Source organism: Haliaeetus albicilla, chromosome 17 (assembly GCF_947461875.1).
Source record: "Haliaeetus albicilla chromosome 17, bHalAlb1.1, whole genome shotgun sequence".
NCBI lineage: Eukaryota > Metazoa > Chordata > Aves > Accipitriformes > Accipitridae > Haliaeetus > Haliaeetus albicilla.
The window spans coordinates 22,574,634-22,594,519 of NC_091499.1; the positions used below are offsets into that span (position 1 = coordinate 22,574,634).

Genomic DNA, 19,886 nt, shown 5'->3' on the forward strand with positions numbered 1-19,886 from the left:
ATTTAAAAACCCTAAACAAGTCACCTTTTAAGTTACTTCATCCATCCCAAGAAATCCTGAAACAATTCACTGACAAGACTTACCCAAGGAGAACAGAAAATATTTTCCAGTTCATGAGGTCAGGAGTAAGTTGTTGGTGATCAAACAGACCTTTCATTATTAGTTTGTGGGATCTAGTAAGTATTTTTTTCTTGAACAGTTTTCTTTTCCAGAACTGGGAAGTATTGGTTTCCTTCTCTCCCCTGCTAATGACTAAGACGCAGTGGCTCTGCTAGGCTGGTCAGAGGCAGGGAGGCAAGAAGAATGTGTGATGTCTCCCAGAGAGATTATTTTCTCTGGACAATTTAAAAGTGGCATGAAAGCAACTCCTGTCCAGGTCAGCTTTAATAGGAAAGAGGATTCTTGCCAGGGATTGTGGTTACCCTCAAGACTTCATTTAAATCTCTTGGGAGCACAAATATAAAATTCCATTAACAGCTTGCTATATTTTAGCTTTCAAAACCAAAGCCCTACTGTGCTTTGTAATGTAGAGGAACAGCAAGGATATTGAGAATATTACTGCTTTTTTAATTAATGAAATCTACACCAGCAAAAGTTTGGAATATTGTTTGAATCACAAAGGGGTACTAAAGGCTCAGTATCTCTACTTCTCTTTACTCTTTTTGTCTTTTTTTCTACTAAGAAATCTAGAACTAAAAATGAATAAATCAAGCACCAACAGTGTTGTCTTATTAAAATGTGCTTTCTTTCTTTCCTCTTTTTTTTAAATTGTGATAAGAATGTCCCCTTGTTGTCATTCCTCCCAGGAACAAGAACAATATTCACTTCTTAGGGGAGGGAATACTAAAGCAGTTGCAATACAAGCACCTTTGTCATCTTAATATCTTCACCAGGTGGTTTCTCTTTTCTTTTACTGCCCTCTTTACTCTCCTTAGAATAGGCAGGTAAGTTCACAGAAGTGTAACAGGATAAAACCTAAGCTCCACAGACATTTGTATCAGGTCTGTGCTCTAGCAGATCACCCAATTTTGCACCAGGTCAGGTGTGGACATAATCACATTACTTCCACATTTCCCAAAGCACACTATAATAAGCTCTTTATGCTGATATGATGACTTTGTGCTGGTTTTATGCTAAACACAGATCAAATACCTGATCCTTTATAAAGTTTGAGTGGTGGAGGCCTCAAAGAAAGCCAGCTGGGACAAAGTTAACCTGATATTTCTAGAGAGAAATCTAATCAGCAAAGTGATTTTACCCTACACTAGTGCTTTATCTCATGCAGTGTTCTGGATCAGGCATTAGGAGCCTTAAGCCAGCTTCAGTTCATCGTTGAACCTAAGAGCACCCTCATTCAGGTTCAACTTGGAAGTGTTTGAAGATGCTCATACTCAGACACTAAGGATGTTTCTAAACGCACCCTTTTACAGTTGTTGACAATTACGCCAGTTTTAGAACATCTACGATAGTTTCTACTTCCTGCAAACACTGTTTCTGTGAAGGCTTTGCTTTGTTTGAGTTTCCATATTGATTACCCTAATCTGTTTCCCTTTGCTGCAGGAACGTTTGCAGGTGCAAGCAGAATGCTTGGCAAAGTCCTGAAACTACATGAGCTCACAGAGAAGAGCAGCGCTGGGAACTCCTGTCTGCCCCCCAGGTCTTCCAAGGCAGATTTTCATTGTCTTCATCACAGTGTCATGAAGAAGAGCCAGAAGCTCCCAAAGCAGTTAATGCCAGCACTGATGGGTCACTTCTGGGACCGGTCCTAAACAAGAGCTCTCTCCTGAGACACACATACAGTCCCAGCTACGTAATGTACAGATACGCTGTGAGTGAGCAAAGAGGGAGAATGAGAAGTTTCTCTCTGGGACATGGAAATTTCCTGGCTCTGCAAGAAGAGGAGAGGATTTCCTCATGAATCACTGCTTTGGTAAAAACCTAGCCTAGTACAAGAACAGTCCTTAAGATGGGAATCACCCCACCTAAGGCTGACAATCCCTAAATCTGTGCAGGATGGCAAGGCTTCTTTTATAGTTGGCGGAGACAAATGGGTGTCTCTAGCACGCTGCTCCTCCCATCCTAGTGTACACACATGTCTAAAATAGATCATGTGAGTCACACGCTACAAATGCCTGTTTCTTTCCTTTGCTTAAAAAGGAATCTAGACAACAGATGCCTAATTGTTGATGTCCAATGTTCGGTCACATGAAACCCAGTCTGGCTGGAAGGATAAGATTTGTTCAGCTGGGCCAGTTAAACAGGAACATCTCTAAAACAGGAGATAGCAAACAATGGTTAGGCAAGAATGAACTGGATTAATGAATACCAAATGACTAGAGGCATAAGACTGTCTGAATATGAATTATCTCCTTTTCCATCCTCTTTCTCCTCTCCTTCATGAAAGATGAATGTTGACCATGCAGATAAAAAGGACACGCCCCAAATCTTGACTGTTTTCTGCAAGTACCCATAATTTGGTGAAAATGAGATGTCTTAGCTTGAATACAGCCAGTGTCAGAGGGCATGGGGATTAAAAAAACCTCTAAACTAATATTTACACTAAGCAAAGTTAGGTGGGTTTATTCCTTTTATGTGCATTCACTTTTCTCATAAAACTTTGCAGCTATGCTCTTTATTGCAAATTCTGCAATTAATTATCTGTATTTCATTTTAGATTAGGCTAAGCTGAATGAAAAAAACCCAGGGTAACTAGCTGACCCCAATCCTGAACATCAGGATACTACAGCCGGTAACAACAGGTGTTTGCTTCATTCTATAACCTGGATTAAGAAACTAGTAATATGGAGATTTTTGAAAAATGGTCTCCCAGTGACCTCTGATTGTCATGCAAAGCCTTTTGCATACAGCAAATAGCACAGAGTATTCCCAGTGGGGCACATAACAGCCTCCTTTCACATTTGCAAAAGAATATTGGCCTCTGTACTTCATTAGGAACTTTCCAAAGCCTCATTGACTAAACATTTGAACAAACTAGCTAAATAATCCTCTTTCTCTGAGCTAAATAATCCTACTTCTCTCCACTAAGACAGAAGAAAAAATATGCAGCTAAGTGTCATTGATGGCGAGGTGTTTTGATTTCATAAGAAAATACTCAGTTGTGATATTCTTTGTAACTGTACTCCCTTGTTTATTGAACTAGGTTGCTAGGATCATGGTCCAGTTAGTTCAGAGAAACAAATGAGGAGCAAACAAAGCAGCTACGGTCCAAACCGGCATTAATCAATTGTATTTCTCCTTTGTTGTAAAGCAAACAGCTCAACACATTGGCCTCTCAAAGCACTTCTAAATCTAGACAGCAAAAGGCCCCATACTGTCATGCGAGAGCCACATCCACTGTGTGGGGCACGTGTCTACAGGCATTTGGTCTTTTTTTCCTTTCCACATCCATCTGGCAAACTTACAGCACAATAATTCTGTAATTGTTACTGAGCAATGTAATGCCACTGCATTATCTTCTTACATTTCCTTCGCAAAATGTCTTTGAGTCTACTACCTTTTAATGACTTAAAATAGTGTGTTTATATCTTAGTCAAAATGTTTTGTAAAAGTTATTTGGTCACTAATATCAAAGCCTTTTTCTTTCTACTTAAGCAATGACACAGTCACTGAAAACAAGCTTTGATTAACCAGAAATCCTCTTAAAAGTGTGCAAGCAATATAAGCATAATTTTACTATTAAACATGCATAGCTATTTATTTTATCTGTCAAATAAACTGCTTAGCAGAGAAGAAATAATTTAAAGCACCTTTTCAAGAGCTCCCTTGAGATGTATTTGAAAATACCAGTCCTCTTGGACAAAAGACTGCTAAAAAGATCAACACATTGATGAAGGACACCTGAATTTCTTTATATCAAACTTTCATATTTTAATTGGAACTTGCATCTCAAGGAAAGGGAAATCCTTTTATATAATGTTACCAGATCCAAATGGACAAATAATGATATTTGAAAAAGCAGGGAGCCTAAAATGACTGGGAAAAGAAAGAACTGCCAAAATGGCAAAATTAATTACTCCTTGAAAAAAAGATGCTCAAGGAGATGCCTACAACTCCTTTATCTAGTGGGGAAAAAAAAAAGGTAGCTCTAGGGAAGAAGTGGAAATGCCATAGTAGAAATCAACATGTGATCCCCAAATTAAAAGGAAGTCTTCAGTGAAGACAATGTGGTAAGTGTATGTCCATAATCATAGTCAAGGCACAAGCAAAGCTTAAACAGCTTAATGCACTTGATCTACTGACAAGCCCACTTTCATCTCAGAACTCTGACAAATGGCCATATAATACCAGATCCAATAGGAAGGATTTTTAATGAAGATGTTACTTAGGTAGAGCTACAAAATATGCTCAGTTCTTAACAGGATTTGTGCCAACACCAGAGAATAAAAAGTGATTCAAAACTCTTTATCCTTTCACACCTCAGGCTCTATGTTAATCTTAGGATAAAATTTGAAGGAAAGAATAATTAATGGCTTGAAGGTAAATGGACAATAGAATAAAATGTAACATGGCTTTAGTAAAGGGAGGTCATGTCAGAGTAGCCTGATTTTTTCCTTTGATAGGATACCTGATTTTCCAGACAAAAGAACTGCACAGAGAGATTTGATTTTATCTGAACTTCAGCAGAACATTTGGTAAGGTGTCATAATGGAGATTACTCGATAAACTAGAAAAAAGGAACATTAGAAAAAGACTATGAAGGTGCTGACTAAAGTGACTGTTACAGAGGAAATGTCAATGAACTGTGCTGAAAGGGGAACCTCTGGGCTGAAATCAGATTACTCCAGTAGTGCTCCTCCTGGATTAGTCTTGGCATTCATTTTATTTACTATTTTGCTTTGTGATTTCACCCCTAAAATAGGAATGAATGCAAGAAGTCCACAAAAAATGAGAAGCACTGCCAGTGTGAAGGAGGAAGAACACCATGTGAAGGGAAAAATGGACTGGAATAGTAAATGTGGGATGAAATGTAATAGTACAAAGTACAGTATCCTGCAGTCAAAATAGTATCAATTTCATTCAATCCATCCAACACCTTTGCACCTTCACAGCTGTGGAGTCTCCTTGGATAATCACTAGAAAGATGTGAACAAGTCTGCTGGTAATTTTATATTATCTAGTTTAGACACATCTAAATGGAATGAATGGAGATTCTTTGGAGATCATTCCTTCTTTCTGTAGTCAGTCATAGAGAATGTTTAGGTGCCTAACTTTTAAAGTTCTACATTTGATGAGGAAAATCTCCTCAAGGAGCATTACAAATTTTCATTTTAGTAGCTCATCAGCTAGAAATCAGACAGGAGGAAAACATGTATTTTTTGCATGACCCAGGACTCTGTAAAACACAAATAACTTCTTCAGACATAGTACACAAGGTAAATTAAATTGAAATAGCAAAAAGTTAATACAAGTGTAAAAAACACTAGTGAGATCTCATCTGAGTAAATATCTGGCTCTCCACATTCTGCAAGAGTCTGTCAGAATACAGACAGCCTGTCTTGCAAAAAATCACTGCATGAGCAGGAATCATGTGCATAGTTAAATACATCATATCATTAGACCTCCCCTGCAAGGAAGAAGGAAAACTTAATCTTAAAAAAGCACAAAAGCAACAGGCTATAAACTTGCCACAAACAGATTTAGGCTGCAAACTTTCTTAACCATCAGAAGAGTGAGGCTGTGGGACAGCCTTCCACAGGAACTACTGAAGGCTTGAGACCTGAAGAGTTTTAAAAGTGAGCTGCACCATTTTATGAAATAGGTTATATGACGCAGGGCCTGAAAAGAAGAGTTTGTACTTGGTGTGCTGGGAGGATCTTGCTAGCTTTATGTTCACTTGAAAGATTTGGAAATGGGCTGAAATGCTCTGGAAAATCTTTATTTTAAACTTTAACACCCCCCTCCACCCCCCATCTCCCAAGCTCTTAAAATATTATGCCAGTGAACCTTAGTATATTTATACAGGTTTTCAGAGGGAAATAACAGATTTGTCAATTCTGATGACAGTAACAGAACAAATGTCTGAATCCAAAGCTAATGTTTTTCTTTATGGGGACATGTTAATCTAATCATATCAAACATTTGCTTTTTGGTTATATGTTTTTGGTGGTTTTTTTTTTTTAGAAGGAAACGAAGAGAGTGATCTGAAATATATAGATGAGCCTTCCCTTGAAATATGTTCAAACGCACAATTTCTTTACAATTTTTTTTTTCATTTGGACAGATAAAGCACATTAACTTTTTCTTAAAGAGCTTTTGTTCACTTTATTTTTCCCCTTGAGCTTTTTTGGTATATGCACATTGTTAAGCAAATTAAATAATTAGTGAAATAATATATATCATAATTAAAATAAATATTATAACTTAAATTTGTTTCAGTAACTATCTTTTTGCAATTTCATATGAAATAGGTTTAAAATTCATTATAAAATAAATCTACTTAAATTCTGATGGCCTTATCTGAATTTGAAAGAGAGCTTCAAGAGTTTCAGCAAAAAATTGAATTTACAAAGCCTACAACATAGCCACCAGATGGTTTTGTAGCACATGCAGTTTAAATCAGCTCAGTGTAAGTAAAGAGTCAACCACTGTGAATAATCAGATTTTATTTCTTCCCCTAGGACTTCAAATCTCACTCTGTCATATGCCAGTCGTAATTGCAGCAGCATCAAATAGCTATGGACTGAATCTACCTTTCTCTTTTAAATACATCTTGTTGTAGTATAGATCTTGGGTAGCACATGCTGAAACAAGCACTTTATGACAAAAATATTGGAATTGTAAAATAAATGTAAAATAAAAAAGAAAATTGTTAGTCTTCAATTCCTGACCTTGCATTACATTACCTCATCCAAGAAAAAGGAGGTAGTTAGTGAAAAAAATATAAATAATATATTACACTTGATGTATGCCCTTTTCTTTCATACATCTTTGAAAAGTCCTTTGGAGCAAATATACATTATCTTGATTTTACAGGGGAATGGAAAAAATTAAAAGTTTAAGTGGCTTACCCAAAATCACACAACAAGCCTTCTGCAAAATGAAAAATACAGGTAAAATCAAGATATCTCTTGATTTTTCTGTGCTGTCTTAACAAACAAAAATGCCCAGCAAACTCAGCAATACCAATTACTTTATTCTCAAGGATATGTACATCTTAAAATTAATTATTTTAGCTGTATTGTTCTACAAACTGTTTCAATCTGGTCATAAAAAAATCTGTTAATTTAAATTCTGTCTTTATCAGGGATCTTGCTTACACTGTGCTGAGATGCACTAGTAGTATGTAGTCAGAGCTATATGGCAGCTGTAGGTACATGCCCTATTAACTCTAGCTACAGTCTGAAGTATTGCTTTCATACAAGAAAGCTTTCTCCATACTCAGAGGACTGTGGCCGTGTATCCCTTACATGCTTATCCCCACCCTGCTACATATATATATATGGTAGAATTTTGCTTGCATAATCAAAACAAGGGCATCTGATGACCCTATGGGTTTCTGTTGCATAGGCTGACTGAATTTTAGCTGAAGCTCATATGGTCCCTCCCCCACTGGATTTCCTAGAGCTTGTTAGCAAATGAGCTTCCATAAAAGGTACTAAACCAGATTTCTTTCTTTCATCTGGTTACCAATTCTTATGAAGCTTTTTAGGAATTTAATGATATTTGAACTTGTAAAACTCCTTTGAAATTTCCCAGAGGTGTTCAATTTACCATGTGACACCCACACAAGCTACCCTTTTGTGTTCACATAGACTCCATCTATGTTTTCTTAGAAAGTCAAGCTAAACATTTAAAGATAGAAGAACAGACCTCAAATAGTGTCATCCAGGATTGCTTTGTCAATCTCCAAAGGTGCCAAGATAAGGATCAGTATAATAGTGAAATTGTGAACTAAAGCCAAAACTGTATAAAAATGCGACATCTGCATATGATGATAAAAACAAGTAAACACTGCAAAGCAGGGCAGAACAGCAGGCGGAGGTTCCTCAAAAATTGGTGTGTAGGAAGAATGCACTTTCAGAGATCAATAAGCATTAATTTAATGTTTAGTAACTTGGCTGTCTTTCCACACTACATGTTGTCTTGCCAGCTATATATAAATAAAAAAATATAACACGTGAACATGGTAATGATTAAAGAGGTAATGACCAATTTTAGCATGAACTTGCTCTGTTCCTTTACAGGAAGCTACAGTGTCTTTTTTCACGTTGAAGACATAAGGATATTACGTTAGGGGCAATCTTATCCAAAACAGACATACAAATCTATTTAGATGGTCAGTCTTCACTATTGGGTCTCTATTTGTAACTAGATATATTAGCTATTGAATACGTATATCTTGCATAGATAAATTATTTTAAAATAGAGCCCATGTGAAACTGTACCCGAACTAACGGTGTAAGTTGAAGCCTAGTTGTAACAGGCTACATGAATATGGTTTTATGGTTAATTTTTGAAGCAAAGCTGTACACTTTCTAGGAGAGCAGAAAATCACTGCAAATGTTGGTGTCTTCAAATTTCATATACATTCAGAACAAAATATGGTTTCCATATTTTTAATAGAAATGTATAGAAAAATAAGGAACTGACTGAACTATATATGCCATTAATATCTTATTTCTGTCTGTCTATGTATCTATCTATATTTTCTAGTTAGTTTTACAACACTTTAATATCATGTGGTAACTTAATTAAGGGAACAAGAAAGAAGCCTTAGCTTTAAATCTCTTTACTATTGACAAAGTCAGCTTCAAGCTCCAAGAGCTTTCTTTTCCTCCTGCTTATCTGTCTGTGTATTTCTATGAAGAGTCTCACTGAAATTTCTAGGTTTCTTATGAATGTTAATGCATTTATTTTCCAAACATGCCAAGGGCTCTATGGAAATCCAGCTGGTAACAGGCACTGGGACCCTCAGGCTGGCAGTACTTGTTGCCGTGGTTAGAAGATGCTCAGCAGCCTGATCAAGAATGCACAGATCCTTCTCCCGAAATGACAAGCTTGCTCTTCCAGCTTTTGTACCTTTGCCTCTGTTAAAGGCTTATCATACTTACAAGTTCCAGCCCAATATTTGCATTAACCAGTTGCTGTGTAGGGTACAGTAGGAGCCATTTTATGCCCATGGGACTAAGGTCCAGAGATAACTGATTCACATAACGTGAAGGAAGGCCAGATGGCTGGCATGCCTTTCTGCTCCAGAGCTCTAATGACATCCCCACTTCACACCGGTAATAGGTCACCTGGCATTCAGAGTAGTATTCATTAGAAAGCTTTTCCTAATGAGCTTTAAATACATTGTTTTTACTTTTTTTCTTTCTTTTTCTTTTCAAGAGCAGCAGCAGCAGCTGTGATGCTGAAACAAACTCTGGCTCATTAACAGCAGGGCAAGCTCCAGGCAGGTATCTTTTAATGGATGAAAAGTTTCCCATGTCAGTACTATACTTTTCAAGAGGGAAGTTTTTTTTAAGCAAAGCAGACGGTCAGAAACATTTTGCAGTACCATTCCCTCTTAAGACACTAACTTACATGTAATTTCTATCATTTTGCAGCTGAAAATACTGAAAAGTAATGCTCACACCAAGCTAAGAGTGTATTTCTTTTATTTTGCTCATTTCAGGTACATGTTGCAGATATGTGTTGTATATTCTTTCATTCCTAAACACAACACTGTCCTCCCCCAGCTTTGTTTATCTTTTCAGAATTAGTTTGCATTTTTATATGGCACAAAACCTTAAAAAGCTGCTTAGGCCAGGCTAAAGCCTGGGATCAGGCCAAATCATTTTAAGAAGATCTAGGAGTGTCTAAGGACCTAACATATTTTTCCAAGGTAGACTTATGCATTTATAGCTTGGTGCTTGCTTGAAGAGAGATGGCTGTATGTGAAGGAAATAAGAACATAGATGAGGGAGGACCATATTCTGATGGATGAATGGGATTGTAGTCTTCAAGCGCATGGATGAAAGAAGCGTCAGTTAAGTATAGGAAAGTGAAGTTGAGGACAAAATTGCAGCCAGAGGTTTTGAGAGACCACAAGTTTTTCCACTGTTTAAGAAACACCCTGTTCTCTTTCCCACAGAACATTACAGAATCTCTTCTTTATTAAGCTGTCATTTTAACTTTCATGTAAAAATAAAGATTCTCTCTCCACTGGAACTAAGAGTATACAAAACCAAGAATATATGTATCGTGATTTAAAAGTTTAGCAAATCAATATGGCATTTCTTTCATGGCTTTCTGAGATGTTAGAAATAAATGTTAACTTTGGGGTAAGGTTACTGCAAAACAGCTCATGAACTAATTTTTGTTCTTAGGAAAAAATAAGTAAGCAGTTGTAAATATTATTTTTTCAGACTAACTATAAAAGTTAGTCTGAAATGATTTACTGAATAAAGCACAGGACAGAGATCATTATTTTAATGATTTTATATAAAACAAAATTTTTTTTGTTGTTTTCTAGAAGGAGATACAGAAAAGAAGACATTTTTGAAATTATACATAAGGTAACTTCTAAGAAAGATCAAATCTCTATTTAAGTTAGTCTACTGAAAAATATTTAAGTATTTGAAGGAAATACCATCTATTTGAAATAATTACTTGAAGTTGATAGTGGATAGTGGACATCAGATTTTATTCCAATAACTAGTTTGGCAACAGAAAAATGATCAGTCTTTTTGGATTAAAAGCAGATTTTTTCCTCATATTTTATTTATACCAGCATTGTAATCGAAATTGAATGAATAAAATAACAGTGAACTACGTTATTCAACAGAAGAACTACCATATGGACCACATATGAAAATCTAGCAAGATTTGGTACAATGGCATAAGATTTATGTTCTGTTTAGGTGAAGAGAAAGCTGAGAAAAGGAAAGCAAGGAAGTAGGAATCCTCAGCAAATTATCTGAGGTGTTTGGAAATTGTTTAGAGGATCTGGCCTGTACAAAAAGGATATAAGCCAGGCTGAAGATATAACCCAATCTACTTGGCTTCTGCTACAGTGCAAGGCTTGCCTTGGTGTGTTCTGACTTGGAACAGGGCTGATAGGATATGAATCATCCATCGGTACTAGCAGAGGCAACACAGAGAAAGTCACATAGATGTACACAGAAAAGAACATGCAGTTTATATGTTAATAGTATTTGAAGTTACTAATCAAGACTGATATTCCACAGGATCAACAGCAGCGTCCCTACTTGTGTTCAGTGGAATATTACAGATACTCATGAAACCCATGTGATGTAATTAATATTATGTGGCATCCACGCCCCATATGGGTTCAACATGCCTTCCGTTGCCTTTCTGAATGGTATGACGAAAATAAACTATGATGAAGAAATAGGCCATCAGTAAATACTACTTAAGACTACCACACCAAGTTAAAATAAATACAGCTGATGGCACGGCTGAAAGGGAAATCCATACACCTCAAGAACATTCATTTGTGAAAAAACTTCTGGAGGTAGTGTGGCTGATCTATCATATGATGGTGTAAACAGGTATGATGCAAAATCTAATTAATGAAGCAAACTTGAAACAAAATAAAAAAAATCAAAGAAAAATGAGTTCTTAAAGCAAGAGCAATATAACAGACAAAGGAGAAGAATGAATTCCGGTATCTGCAGAAGGCATGGCTATTAATGTCTTCTTTTGCTACATTATAGTCTCCCTGGGAATCACTTAGACACTCTAAATGACAGACATTATAGAAAACTCATGAACAGTTTAAATTAAATATGGGCCTGTAAGATGAGATATGAGAGATAACCTATAAGCAAAGGTTAATCACAATAATCATCAACTGAGAAAACAATTAATATTTAAAAAGTGGATTTATAAATTACAGAAAGGCTTTCCACTCGCACTTGGTTGCAGAAAGAATTCTTAGGACAACACATTGTACATCGGATATAAGTCTATTCATAAAATTCCACAATTGTAGCTTAAGAAAATGAAACCAATAAACTGCAGCTAACATTAAAAATATGCCCTTGCTGTACCATTTTAGAGACTCAAGGCAATGTTGCTACCTTTCAGATCATAAACTCTAAATATGTATTGTCCTTAGGAAAGTTCAAGATTTTGCACTGTACAAAAATTAAAGCAAATCAACCAAACTCTCCTTCCCAACCTAGTTCAAAACTTACGTACAACCCAAACCTTGCCACTTGCACTATTTAGGTGAGTTTCAAGCACAGTAACATAACATGATTTGAACCTCAAAATGATGATTCAAACATATATTTAGATATACTGTTTGCAAGAAACAGCATTTTTCCAGTTTTATAAGACATCAACAATTCTTAAGTTTTGTAACATCAACATCTATTAAAACTCAATGAGCTTTTAAAAACTGTAAAAATCAGAAACCAAAAAATCTTTGTCCAATTTGTTTTTAAAAAACCTGCAACTGGAAAAATACCTAAGACTAGGCCACATAAAGGATCCAATATAAACCAAAAGCAGGAAATTCCAAATTTGAGGTTGAAAATCAATCCCCAAATGAAGATGTATAATGTGTGCAACAATTTCTGGGAAGAAAAGCAAGAACAGATACTATTTTGAATCTAATTCTGAACTTTGTTGTATGTACGTGTTAAAATTACATCCTTACACTTTAAAGCTAAGCTGCTGCATGAACAAAATTTTCTGGAAGATGTTTTCCCTTTGCATTGTGAACAAGGTTATTATGTGCATTAATGCTTAGTTACAGGTAGTCTGTCCTAGCTTACAGCAATTTATGAAGTCATCAGGACTGGGGACTATCATGATAAACCCATACGTATTCCTGTACAGTTATGCAATTTCACGTGCATGACTGTTGGTTATGACTTTCATGACCCAGCAATAGGAACATCACTGTCTTCTGGCAGTAGCTCTGCACCATCGGCAACACAACCACTGAAAAATGGAAACTCTCCCACCAAGACGCTCTGACAGTAATAAAAGGAAAATGCTTCCGTCTATCAGGCTCTATCTATTGTAAGTTCAATACTCCCAACAATAACTTGAAATAAGACTCATGGATTAATGAAAAGTTGTTGTTGTCAGATGATACTTGTTTTCAGTGACTACCTGAGAGATGATTTCAAATTAGAAATTATAATCCTCAGATGTTAGTTCATGACCAGTCTCCTAAATGATCCAGTTTGTCACAGATTATGGTATATCACTTTCATCCTTTGCTTGAGCTATCTTTTAACTTTCAGTATTAAAAAAGTAATCACAAATCCCATTTATACAACATCTTTTGAAATCTGTATTTAAATATTTTTTAAAAGCAATTTATAATGATCAAATGCCTTTCTAAACAAAAGAGAGCAGTTAAACACTGAGATGCCAAAACTGTGAGGAACTCTGCCAGTTCCTGTTTTTATTTCCTGTTTTTTTGTTCTTACTTTTCATAATATTTATTGGTACTCCAGGCTAGGGAAAATTCTAAGTAAAAACTGAAATACTACCCAGTTTCTCCTTTCCAAGTAGAAATATATTCAAAGCTTTCTTAGGCAGATCTTAAGGTAAACAGAGTGATCTCTAAAGAAAGATGAAAACTAAATGATGAAAGAGAATTTGTACATGTTCAAATTTCCCAAAATAACATGTTTTGGATGAAATACATTTATCATCATCATTAACCAATGTATTAAAAAAAAAAAAAAGAAAATTGAGAAGGCTTTAATCAAGAGACAGGAAAAAGAAAATGCATAAACCTTAATTCAGAAAACGTGAAAAAACTCTTCTTACAAATGCAATGTTTACCTATTCAATCTTAAAAAAGCCTTTTAGATCAATGGTACCCAGCCTCACAGTTTTTTGGCCACTATCTGCTTGTTTTCTATGATGATCTGGTTTTAACAGCTCTTTTTCTGCCTCCAGAAACAGTGCGGAAAGCTTCACAGAAAACAAGCTAAGATCTGGGGGCCATGAAACAAGAAAGACTATGTTTAAACAGAGTAAGAACTTTAGTGATCACTTCTCTGTCTCCGAATTGCACACTTGATGGCTAAAGAAAGCTACAGGTCTACAACATCTCAATTTCAGTTAAGCATCTGGCCTCAGGTTCTTCCTCCTTAGCAACTAAAATCTAATGGATTATGATTATTTGTTTGTTTATTCCATTACAGCAGAATTGGATCCTATGTACTCATGCTTAGTTGGAGAAAAAAACCCAACTTAACACTAAATATATTCATGTTATTGAAAACTGGGATACAGTCACATGTGATTTAATGCCATTAACAAAGAATAATAAGCAATGTACCTAGTAACGAAACATCTCAAAAGTCAGTTGAAGTATTTTATACTGATATATAATTTACATATTGAAATTTGTATTATGATTCCCGTCTAAAAGAATGATTTACAGAAATCAAGTTTGAAGATGTACAGAACTATATATCAATGTGCCAACAAATCAAATAAAAATTTCACTTTGAATGCAAAGTTCATTGTCCAAAGCAGACGAACAGGACTCAGACAATACCCAGAGTCCAACCTCTCTACAGCTCTAATGGAAACAAAACTAACAGCCATTACCTTCATTATAACAGGGTTAGTAACTAGGTATTCAGATTAAAGAAGCAATGTTCAATTGAACAGTGACTCTCTGTGTGTTTGTGTGTTTGTTTTATGGCAAGGATTTCACATTGATCAAAAGTTCTAATGATATATTTAAATTAAAACAGCAAAGAAAATGTGTGGTTAATGTCAAGTAGAATATGAATTGAGAAAAAAATATGCGACTACAGTGTTCACGACAACATCATTTAAGATAAATAAAAGCCTATTAAAAAGTTATAAAACTGTGCTTGCTAAAATACACTTTGCTGCATGCAGGATTTACTGCAACGAAGTCAGCTTGTATCAATGATTTGATTTTGGAAGTCTTTCCTAGTATTACAGGTATTGCAATGACAAGTAATTTAAGACAAGAACCCAGGTCTGGTTTACATTCAGAACAAGATTTGTAAACAGGATTAAAAATATTTGTCCTTCAAAGATTTCTTTTGCTGTGAAAAAGGCATGAAAATAATGAATCTGTAGATAAAGCACCATACCTACAGCTAGGGTGGGCCGCCATTTCCATTCCTAAACTGAGTGACTGCTAAACTTCTAATCCAGTCAGTCAGGATCTTCCACAACAGATGACTGCATCATGATCAACTTCTTTACCTTTTGAAAAAATTTTATTTCTAGAGAGTTTCAGGAAAATGGTTTGGCCACTGCCAGGAATGCAAAGAACAAGAAAAAGTTGTTTTACTTGCTAATAATAATAATAAACAACAACAACAATGAAAATGATAACAACAACCACCTAAAAATCATATTAATAAGAAACTCTTACTTTTTATAATATAGGTCCTTGAAATTTATGTAATGGCACAGGCTGTTAAAGTGCTCTGTTTTTACATTTCAGCAGCAATCTAAAATATACACTTCTGAAATTTGCATTATGGATTTAGGCAGTAAAATTCTCCAAAGATTCCATCTTTCCTATGCATTTTCTATTCCCACGTAGCACTGCCGTGCCAGCAGGATTACATAATTCATTATTCTTGCCTAGAAACTCAACGCACCCTGTTCCAAGTCTCCTTAGCACAAGCAGGACCTTGCCTGAAACTCCTTCCCCCAGTGAAGAAGCAGCCACAGCTGAGAGCAATGAGCTTCTCGGTTCTCAGCTACCTCGGTATTGTGGAGAGGAACAAGAGTCTCCCAAGAAATGACAAATCTTGAACAGAACTAGGGTGGAAATTTTTAAGAAACAGACATTGGAAAGTGGGACTAGGAAAATATGAAGGGAGAGGGGAAGAAGCAATGATCTACTACAAAGGAATGATGGTTTATCCTGTCCTCATTGCAGCCATGTTACATACCCAGCAGTGATGGGTGAAAGGCCAAGTACAAGTGCACGCAACTTAAAAAAAATTCAGAACTGACAATGATTGAATTCAGGTGCACATATAAAGAAACTATTTTATGGAGATCAATAGCTGACCTGCTGCCAATTCCCACCTTCTTCAACACTCCTGCAGCGCTTACCACTCTGGTCTATAGATACTGCAGTCCTAAACTGTGAATTTAAAAGGATGCATTAAGGAAGTTCAGATACATTTTAAAGGGCCAGCCCAATAAATACAGGACAGGAAATACCACTTTCATTACAAGATCCATCACAAAAATCAAGTCATGCATCCATTATGCGAAGCAAACAGCTGAGACTGAAGTTCCAGAAAAATAATTTTATAATCCTTGTACTTTATAATGATGCAGCTTATGCAGTTTCATTTTCTTCCACTTAATATGTCAGGCTCACTACTCTATTTATGTATGTTTTTTACATGCTTGCATATACTTTGCAGACACATCTATTAATATTGGCTTTCTTATGACTGTCCGGATTACCACCCATCAAAACATCTGAGAGTTTTACATTCATGAACATTCATCAGACTCCTATTAGATACTGGTATTTTGTTATCCCCATCCTACAAGAATCCCCAGCTCCCTGAAAAGAGATTATGGCACGTATATCCGCTAATTCTGGGTGCCCCTTTCCTTGACATTTTTTCCTTCTTCTAAACTTATTTATAAGCAGAAATCCCATTCACTTGTACTATGCCCTTCTGTTCTGCCCTTCTGCATGTCAAGCCCTCAGTCCCTGAAGGATGATAAAGGGTACAGCAAAAAATGAACAATCACCTGCAAAGGGATGCGTCTTGTGACAGTCTTGTGCCTCTAAATGTGACAGTTTGTGCCTCTAAATGTAGAGAAGTTCCGCAGTTCAGTGAAAAGCTTGTCTCTCCTGAAGTCATTGTCAAAAATGAGTGGGATCGCTGCCTCCAGAGCAGCAATGCCCTAACATTGGCATTCCCACTTAGTTTTCTCTATGGCACTAAACTAAAATTTTCAGCCAAATGACTTTCATTTCAGGTTTAGAGCCATGACTGACTTGCAATTTGAATGAAGTTAATATTATCTCAGAAACTTGCTCACTCATATTAAACTGAAATAAATCAGGCAGATAAGCAGCTCTCAAAGAATACATTCCATGTAGCAGGATCAAAAGCTGTAGACAAACTAGTCTCATAAGATTTTGGCTACATGCGGAAAAGAATCAGAAGTAAAAAGAATTTCCCATATCGTTGCAAATAAAATTCAAGGCCACGGAGCCAATTATAGCTTTGGTATCTAAATTCTGAAGTATTTTGCATTAAATTTTGAAAAATGGTTTGAAATATCTCTGAAACTAAGGTGCAGGGAACATGACAATCAGAGTTGTCTATATAAATTAATGGAAGTATATAACTTTTCTGATATTGCATTTTGAAATAGCACAATAATGTAACTCTTTAATGGTGTTTAAGAAACACTCTTAAGATGTAGTTACAAGTCTCACATCAGAGAAATGTCAAAATGAAACAGTGACTGTAAAAAAGACGAATCTGCCTCAATCAAGGGATATGATAATTTACACCCTGCACTGTCATCTTCAGGACTGATACTTAATTTTATCTTTTTTTTTTTTCCTTTCTCCCAAGGGCTATAGCAGTGACTGAATACACTCCAAAAGCAAGGTTTTCTTCCTTTGATAACAAAGAACTGTTTATGCTGAAATAACTATCAGCATATCAACAAGATAAAAACAAGAAAACGAGATAAAATATGGATTCGATAAAGCACTGCAGAGTCACCTTTGAAAGTCTGGTATGGGACTATCACAGGCGTGGAACCAGTGTTTAAAAGATAGAATTTTCAAATCATCCAAATCCAACACCTGAATTAATAGATTCAGAAGTGGTAACAGAAAGAAAGAAAAGATCTTGATTTGAGATTATTCTCTTGGATTCCAGGAAACACTAATACTTTGGACTTACTTATTATTCCTTAATTTGGAAAAAATTCACAGACACAATATCTGACCTGTGCATTCACAGAATTAGAAAAACGGGTAACAGATATGAAGGCATTTGCAAGATCTTCTAGGAAGCTTGTCTCCCTGTTCTGAAATCTGAGTTTTGCTATAAGAATCTGAACAATGAACATGGGAAAATGCTGTAACTTTTTCTCCTAAGAAGCAATTTTTACTGGTTACAGAACATCAAGGAATTTGTTTTCTACCCTCCAGAAAAGCTCATCCCATTAGAGAGACATGTCAAATAAATTTCATGCTCCTCTTTTACATAGATAAATAAGAACACAAGGGTTAAACAAGTGAGAATCCCCAATCCCCTTCCACCTCTCATACAGAGCCATTTTCTGCTGGGAAACAAAAAATTATTCTCTCCTGGAACTGAATCAGAAGGCAGACCCATCAGTCAGTAGCCAACATATGATTCAGCTCAGCTTTTCAGTATGTTAAAAAGTCCAAAAGCCACCAAAAAAGGGTTTATGAATGAGAGGGCTGCCTACTTCGAACTCTTCTGAAATGCCTGCTGAGTACTCCTGTGAATCATGCCTGCTGCAAAAGAAGCACCTCTGAGTTAAGAAAGCAGGGACTTTCGGTGACAGCTGGCAAGCAGACACTCCCTCTATCGAGGGACAGCTTTCATTCAACTAAAAGGTAGGACAAACACAAATTCCTGTAGCTGGACACTGAAAAGGTACTAGATCGATGATTAAAATACATAGCAGTTACAACCCTTCCCCAACCATAGTGTTTTTAAAGAAAAAATCCAATATAGTGTTTTCTAAAAAGAAAAATATGCTGATTTTTGCTTATATTTTATGATTATACTCGCAAGCATTGAATAATTGAGTAATAAACACTATTGCAAGTCGGAAAAAGACATTCCATTCAAGTCTCGGGAAATGATACAAAATGTTAAAATAGCACTAAGTATTCCACTCATGTTAATTCAGTGCTTGAATTGCAGAATGATTTAGCTGTGCCTTCAAATACTTTTAATATCCCTTCATGCAATGTACACAACCAGAAAACTATTTCTGCTGTAATTCACTCACATTTACAAGGGCATGCATTTGGAATGGGGGTTTTGTCCTACTTGTTAAGCCAGCTGAAAGAAATACTACTTGTCTCCCAGATTAATCATATATTATATTTTTACTAGCCTGATCATTCAACAAATTACTAACAACACATATTTCCTGTGTGTTCAAAAGACTTGTTTAAAATATTCCAGAGCAGCCTTGTAACACTTAGAATAGCAGTAGGCAAAACTGCTTGAGGTTAAAAAAAGAGTTGCACAAAAGTGCTGAAAAATTAGACTGAAAACAAATACTTCATTTTCTTTCATCTGTTTTTGATGTCTGCTCTTATTGTTTAAATACATTGGAAATGTATCTATATGAAAAAGTGTAAAAATAGGGTTACAAAAATGACCATCTTTTTTGGGGAAGCAGCCTACCATAGCTATAAAACTGAGGCTGCATTGAAAACTGCCTCTAATTTTTTTTACTTTAACCAAGATTTGAACAGATACCTGGCATACAAGCTTCTTTTTCTTTCTTTTCTTTTTTTTTTTTTTTTTTTGGCCACCTCTCAAGATTTCCTCTAAACTGATTTGGCTATTTTTAGGCCAAAGTGGGGAAAATGCTTCAGGTATTTTTCAGTCTACTCAGTAACATTTAATGAATAAATTTTATCCCATAATCCTACTTTCAGCTTTAGGGTCCTCAGCAACCAGTTGTGGTGTTGGTCTTATTTTACTTATAAGTTTAAGACCTGAAAACTGGCTTTTGAAGGGACAAAAAGTAACTTTCAATGCAGATTTCAGACGACCCTCACCGTGCCAACTGTTACAGCCCCACTCTATGGACACAATTAGACTAAGCTGCAACATTTTCAAAGTACCAATCTCAATAAAGTGAAAAATCATGTTATCAGAGTTACTGTGTCATACGTTAATGCAGGA

General features: G+C 35.9%; 2 protein-coding genes across 3 annotated transcripts in view; one reads left to right on the plus strand and one right to left on the minus strand.

Annotated features, from left to right (window-relative positions):
- The window catches only part of NT5DC1 (5'-nucleotidase domain containing 1), a 149,098-nt gene that overhangs the window by 73,122 nt on the left and 56,090 nt on the right, over positions 1 to 19,886 (minus strand). The gene's annotated exons all lie outside the window — the stretch shown is intronic.
- The window catches only part of COL10A1 (collagen type X alpha 1 chain), a 40,396-nt gene continuing 38,827 nt past the window's right edge, over positions 18,318 to 19,886 (plus strand). The window contains exon 1 of one of the 2 annotated variants that reach the window (XM_069805034.1): positions 18,318 to 18,574. The gene's annotated coding sequence lies outside the window, so the exon portion shown is untranslated. The remainder of the gene's footprint in view (positions 18,575 to 19,886) is intronic. The other variant, XM_069805033.1, reaches the window with a different exon arrangement.